At 41.8% G+C, this 6,777-nt stretch overlaps 1 pseudogene; it reads right to left on the reverse strand.

The window, feature by feature from the left end:
• Nucleotides 1-452: 452 nt before the first annotated feature.
• LOC119315753 lies at nucleotides 453-1,902 on the reverse strand (annotated as a pseudogene).
• Nucleotides 1,903-6,777: the final 4,875 nt, after the last annotated feature.

Below are 6,777 nucleotides of genomic sequence, written 5' to 3' on the forward strand. Positions count from 1 at the left end.
CCAAATCCACGATGGATCCGTGCCCGCGCCGCCGCCCCGGAGTCAGCCCCGCGCGCAGCCGTCATCGCCTGCCGAGGCCCACCGCCGCGCGCCCCGCCACTGCTTGCCGAGGATTGCCACCTCGCGCCAAACCGCGAGCGCCGCAGGACACCGTCGCCCGTGGAGGAAGGGGAGCCGGGAGAGGGAGTCCCCCCGCCGCCGCCGTCTGCCACGCGAGTTTCACCCGGGGGCGTCATCCGGCGGCGGCGCGAGGAGGGGAGGCGGAGAGGGTGGCGGCAGCGCCTAGGGTTGGAGAGCCCCCGAGTCGGCCAGGGCGGGGACGACGCGAGGGACCCGCCCAAGTGTATATGTACCATGTTAATCCGATCTAAGATGCTCTTTAGATGTTTTCTCAAAGAAAACAGTACGGGTAATTACTTTCCAATTGCTGCAAGCAGCATGTTAAACATGTCTTAAAAGGATTGCCACCCAGCACCAACAGCCATTCCTGAAATCATACACGCACACAAGTGACATCGCCAATTTGCTCTGAACAGATTGACATACTTAACAAAAAGCGTGAAGCTCTCGATGATGATGCATTTACCTGACAGCACCGGCTGGATGCTGTTGAGGGATATGGTGGCAGCCAGAAGATAGCCCAGTCTTGCAGTCTCCCTGAAGCCTCGGAAGTTGCCTCCTCGCCACAAGGGCGACGACCGTGAAGATGAGCCCGACGGCGGCCGACGTGGTCACGGCCACCACGACCGATAACTTTGCTGCTTTCGGGTGTCTGGCGCCAAGCTCGTTCGCCACGCGAACGCTGGCCAAACCAAACACGAGAAACAGGACAGGTGAGAGTCATTTCTTCTGCTGTTTGAGAGCACAGAAACTCATCAGAGTCAGAGGAGATGCGCGCGTACCTCACTGCTGTGGCATTGAAACCGAATGCTACCGTCAGTGTCCAGATGTTGTAGTTCGTGCTGTTGCAGCAAAATTCGAGCAAGCATCGGTAGAGATTATCTATGTCCACTTCAACTTTGAGAAGCAAAAACAGACACTGTTGACAGGTGCACTAACCATATGGTCACGGCCCCAACAACTTGAATCACTGGGTTGTTCAAGCAACCCACCAGAATGAGTACCACATTTCTAAGCTGCAGAACAAAAATACGGAGTAGAAAATACGAGTATATGTCATTCAGTGTTAACTGTACCACACTGAAGAACACGTGCATTTCATCCATAATTGGCCGAGAAAGAAGATACGAACCACAGCATGACGGGCGACGCGAGGGAGAACGTGACGAAGCCGCCGAGGCTGGCGAGCGCCTTCCGCGAGAACCCCCTCCACGCCTCCGGGAAGGACCCGCCGAGGACGTACGCGAACTGCGCCGAACCGAGGAGCCACCACGACACGTTGCCCACCACGGCCGCCCCGACGAGGCCGCGACGGAGCCTGGCTACGTCGACGACGACCCAGTTGAGCAGCGCGTGCACGGCGACGAAGGCGCCGGAGATGAGCGTCATGACCCACACCCGGCTCTGCGCCTGGAAGAACTTCTGCATGGTGAAGTTGACCGCGTACGCGAAGAGCTGCGGCACGCCCCACCGCGCGTACCGTCCCGCTGCGGGCTGCGGCTGATTATATAACTAGAAGTAGCAGCTTAACTAACGAGCAGCGCGATTATTCGGCTACTGGGTAAGCCCGAAGCCGAGGCCTTGGAGATGACGTTGATGACGATGGAGACGGCGGCGAGCTCGACCTTGCCGATGCGGCCGGCGATAGGCCACGGTGATGAACTCGATGAGGAACTGGAAGAGCCCGGTGAGGATCACCGGCCCGGCGATGTGCCACAGGCTCTTGCACTCCTCCGGCAAGGTCTTGCGGCCGGCCGCCACCCGCTCCTCCGGTGCCACCATATCTATTCTTCCGGCGCACGCATGTAAGAACTCTACTTCGAACGAACCCGTTGCCTCACACGCACACACCAAGCCACCAGCGACGCACACACGCCAAGTTTTGTTTACGTACGGGTCAAGGTTGGGGTCCCACGTTCCAGCTGCTGATCGACCGACGCCTGCAGTGGGCTGCATGCACCGTGTTATGCATGGTTCGAGCAGATCGGCTTCACTTTAGCTACATTTCAATCAGCTGACTTTTTATTTTGTGGTCAGTCAATTTTCTGTTCATTGGATCATGCTTTGAGATCTGTGTTGTTTTTATTATTTTTTCTGTTTAATTCTGTTGTTTGGCTGGGCTGCAAGGAATCGTTTGACGCGTTGTTTTGCTTAGTCAAATCGGTACCGGCCGATTTCTTTGTCTTGGTTGCGCCCGTTAATTCTGGGTAGCATATTTTATTTTTCTTTTTTGTTTCCTTTATTGGTTATAATTTTGTTTCTTGGGGGTTTTAACTGCATGTAATTATACACACACAAATACTATATAATATGTACCAAAATTTCATGATTATACGATTATTTTTGCATATTCCGAGAAAATGCAATTTCGGCGTAAAGTTGTGTGTAAGTTTTTGTTATATTTTTTTCTTCTTAAAGAAAATACCAACGCCACTAATTCATTCTTTTTTAAAAAAATAATTATTTTGATGTTGTTTTCGTCTTTACTTCATTTTCATTCTACTTTAAGGTTAATACCAATGCCACAATTCATTTGTTCTCAGATTTTGTTTTTGCAAAAAATCTACTTTTATATGATTATTCTTGCATATTGTAAAGAAGCACATTTTTAATGTATATTTCGTGCAAATTTTGTCATTGTTTGTTTTAAAATCTTTTTCGCATTTTTTTGTCCTTAAATGGTAATACCAATGCCGATCATTCATTCTTCCTTAGGAAATTTAATTCTTTCTCTTATGGGTATTTTTGCTTCATTTTTTATTTCTATTTTATGTTTCTACGCATTTCTTTTTTTCCTTTGTTGGTTATTTTTTGTTTTTTGTGGGTTTTTGGCTGAGTGTAATTATATACAAACAAATACTATATAATATGTGCCAAAATTTCATGATTATATGATTATTTATATATATTATGATAACGTGCAATTTCGGTGCAAAGTGGTGTGTAAGTTTTTTTAGTCTTCTTCTTAAAGGAAATATATTATTTTAGTTGCACTATGTGTAAATTATAGTAGAATGCAAAAGATGCATTATTATATGCTTATTCGTTGCATATTTCAAAAAGTGCAATTTCGGTGCAAATTGTGTGCATGTTTTGAAAAAATTTCTTTTGCATTTTGTTTCTTCTTAAAGAGTTTCATTCTTTCTTAGAAAACTTCATTATTTTGATTTTATTTTAGGTTTTTTATTCTGAAATGGTAATACCAATGCCATGAATTCATTCTTTCAAAGAAAACTCCATTTTTATTGTTTTATTTTCATTTCATTTTTGATCTTGTTTTAGTTTTCACTAATATATATTTATTCCTGCATATTATAAAAAAATTGCAATTTATGTGTAAGTTGTCTGCAATTTTTTCATCATTTGTTTAATTTATTTTCAATTTTCCTTCTTTTTGAATGGTAACACCAATGCCAATAATTTGTGCGAATTTAATTTCTTTCTCTTTTAAAAAGTTCTTTTGATTTTGTATTAGTTTTAGTATTAATAACTCTCCATCCGCACAACAAAAAAGCTAATGATGAGTGTGTGTGTGGTGCTTGTGTGTGTATGCATGTGGGCGTGTCTTCATGTTTATGTACGCGTGGTGCCTACATGTACGTGCTCTTGCGTCACAGGCTAACATAGTTTCGGCCGCCAAAGTCCACGGTTTTCATGCATGCTTTGAGATGAATATGTGAGGCTACAAGGTGGTTAAGAAAAAAAGTGTCTGGCCCTAAAATAAAATCTAGTCGACTGGGCTATAGCCAGTCGATTTTGTGACCGTTCGATTATGCTTGGAGATTTGTGTTGTTTTCTTTTTTTTCTATGTCATTTTGGTGGTGAGTTGGGTTGTGTAGAATCGATTGACCCCTATTTGTGGAAATTTAATTCTTTCTTTTGTGGGTATTTTTGCTTCATTTTTATTTCTGTTTTATGTTTCTATGTGTTTTTTCCTTTTTTCTCTTTTCTTTCATTTATTTCTTTTTTGTGGTTTTTTGGCTGAACGTAATTATATACAAACAAATATATATAACATTTTCCAAAATTTCATGATTATATGATTATTTTTGCATATTACGATAAAGTGCAATTTCGGTGCTAAGTTGTGCGTAAGTTTTTCTTTATTTTTTGACTTCTTAAAGGAAATACATTATTTCAATTACACTATGTGTAAACTATGGTACAATGAGAAAAATGCACTATTATATGCTTATTCTTTGCAATATTTCAAAAGGTGCAATTTAAGTGCAAATTGTGTGTAAGTTTTGAAAGTTTTTTCTTTTTCATTTTATTTTTTCTTAAAGGGTTTCATTCTTTCTTAGAAACATTCATTATTTTGATTTTGTTTATGGGTAATATAAATTTATTCCTTCATAGGAAAATAAATTTTCACAAAAATCTACTATTATATGCTTACTCTTGCATGTTATAAAAGGGTATTTGTTGTGCAAATTGTATGCTAAAAAATTCATTATTTGTTTTCATCATCTTCTTCTTAAATGGTAATACCAATGGCACTAATCATTTCTTCTTGAAAAAATTTTATTGCGAGAATTCCCTTATTATATGCTTATTCTTGCATATTATTAAAAAACATAATTTTAGCGTAAATTTTGTGCAAAAAATTTCACCATTTATTTTTTAGTTTGTTTATTCTTAAAGGGTACTAGCTGTAGCACTAATTCATTCTTCCTTAGAAAACAACATTATTTTAAATTTATTTTATCTTCTATATTTTTTATGGGTAATACCAATGCGACTAACTAATATTTTTTATAAAACTTATCATTTGCGAAAATTTGACTGTTATATTCTTATTGTTGCATATTAAGAAAAGCCGCAATTTATGTGTAAATTATGCACAAATTTTGTCATTATTTTTTTTGTTTTCTTAAAAGGCAGTCCCAATGTTACTAATTCATTATATCTTAGAAAGTTTATTTTTATTTTAGGCTCGATTGAATAGGGACGGGCATGATTGTGCTTGAATATTACACAGGAGAATCAGATTATGTTACGTACGTATAGTTGCCACCATGAGAATAAGATTAGGTACCTACAGTTTTCATTAAAAAAAAGGTTCTGATACATACATCCGGACGCAGCAAGAAAGAAATACATGCATGCGTGAAGTGAAATGAGTAGTTAGATGATGAAGTGAGCAGGTCGTACAAGAACGCTCGAGTAGAGCAAATCGACTGAAAAAGTTATTGGTCAGTCGACTAACCGGAAAACGGAAATCAGCCTGTCCGGAGTGTCACGACCAAAATCAGCCTGTGTGTATGTTGAGCTTGCCCTTGTTGAATTATTGATTTGCCAACATGAGTTCAAGAAAGAGTGTAATAGCTTGTACATAATGAATGAAAACAATTATTCAAAATTACATAATTTCATTCCTCCATGCAAAAATAACAACACTTCTCTTGCTCCCTCTAGTGATACACATTTGGTACTGTAGATAGGGATAAAAATGGAGTGGAAACTTTCTGATTTATCGGAAGAAATATGAAAATAGAGAGCAAATATAAAAACGGAAACGAAAATTTGCAAAACGGAAGTGGAAATGAATTTTTTATACGAAAAACGGAAACAAAAGCGGAACTGTGTTTTCCAGTGAAACAGACGTGAAAATGAAACTTTTCGTTTTCGTGAATATAGAATTTCTGTTTTTACTATAGGCTCAAACAGCACACAATGACATAATGAGCAGAATGGATCATTTGAATCCCAACTTCTATTACCACACCCATACTCAACTAGACCCTATACACAATTGTCCAAATACTGTTGCAATACTATGCTAAGTTGCTAATATAATCATATTATTTCCTAGCCATGTTACCAATGTTAGGGAACGTAGTAATTTCAAAAATTTCCTACGCACACGCAAGATCATGGTGATGCATAGCAACGAGAGGGGAGAGTGTTGTCCACGTACCCTCGTAGACCGAAAGCGTAAGCGTTATAACAACGCGGTTGATGTAGTCGTACGTCTTCACGGCCCGACCGATCAAGCACCGAAACTAAGGCACCCCCGAGTTCTTGCACACGTTCAGCTCGATGACGATCCCCGGACTCCAATCCAGCAAAGTGTCGGGGATGAGTTTCGTCAGCACGACGGCGTGGTGACGATCTTGATGTTCTACCGTCGCAGGGCTTCACCTAAGCACCGCTACAGTATTATCGAGAATTATGGTGGAGGGGGGCACCGCACACGGCTAAGAGATCTCAAGGATCAATTGTTGTGTCTCTGGGGTGCCCCTGCCCCCGTATATAAAGGAGCAAGGGGGAGGCGGCCGGCCTAGGAGGAGGGCGCGCCAAGGGAGGAGTCCTACTTCCAGCGGGAGTAGGATTCCTCCTTTCCTTGTTGGAGTAGGAGAGAAGGAAAAAGGGGGAGGGGAAGAAGGAAAAGGGGGCTGCACCCCTTGTCCAATTCGGACCAGAAGGGGGGGGGGTGCGCCTCCTTCCTTTTGGCCTCTCTCCTCTATTCCCGTATGGCCCAATAAGGCCCATATACTCCCCGGCGAATTCCCGTAACTCTCCGGTACTACGATAAATACCCGAATCACTCGGAACCTTTCCGATGTCCGAATATAGTCGTCCAATATATCGATCTTTACGTCTCGACCATTTTGAGACTCCTCGTAATGTCCCCGATCTCATCTGGGACTCCGA

Source organism: Triticum dicoccoides, chromosome 6A (genome assembly GCF_002162155.2).
Source record: "Triticum dicoccoides isolate Atlit2015 ecotype Zavitan chromosome 6A, WEW_v2.0, whole genome shotgun sequence".
NCBI classification, from domain to species: domain Eukaryota; kingdom Viridiplantae; phylum Streptophyta; class Magnoliopsida; order Poales; family Poaceae; genus Triticum; species Triticum dicoccoides.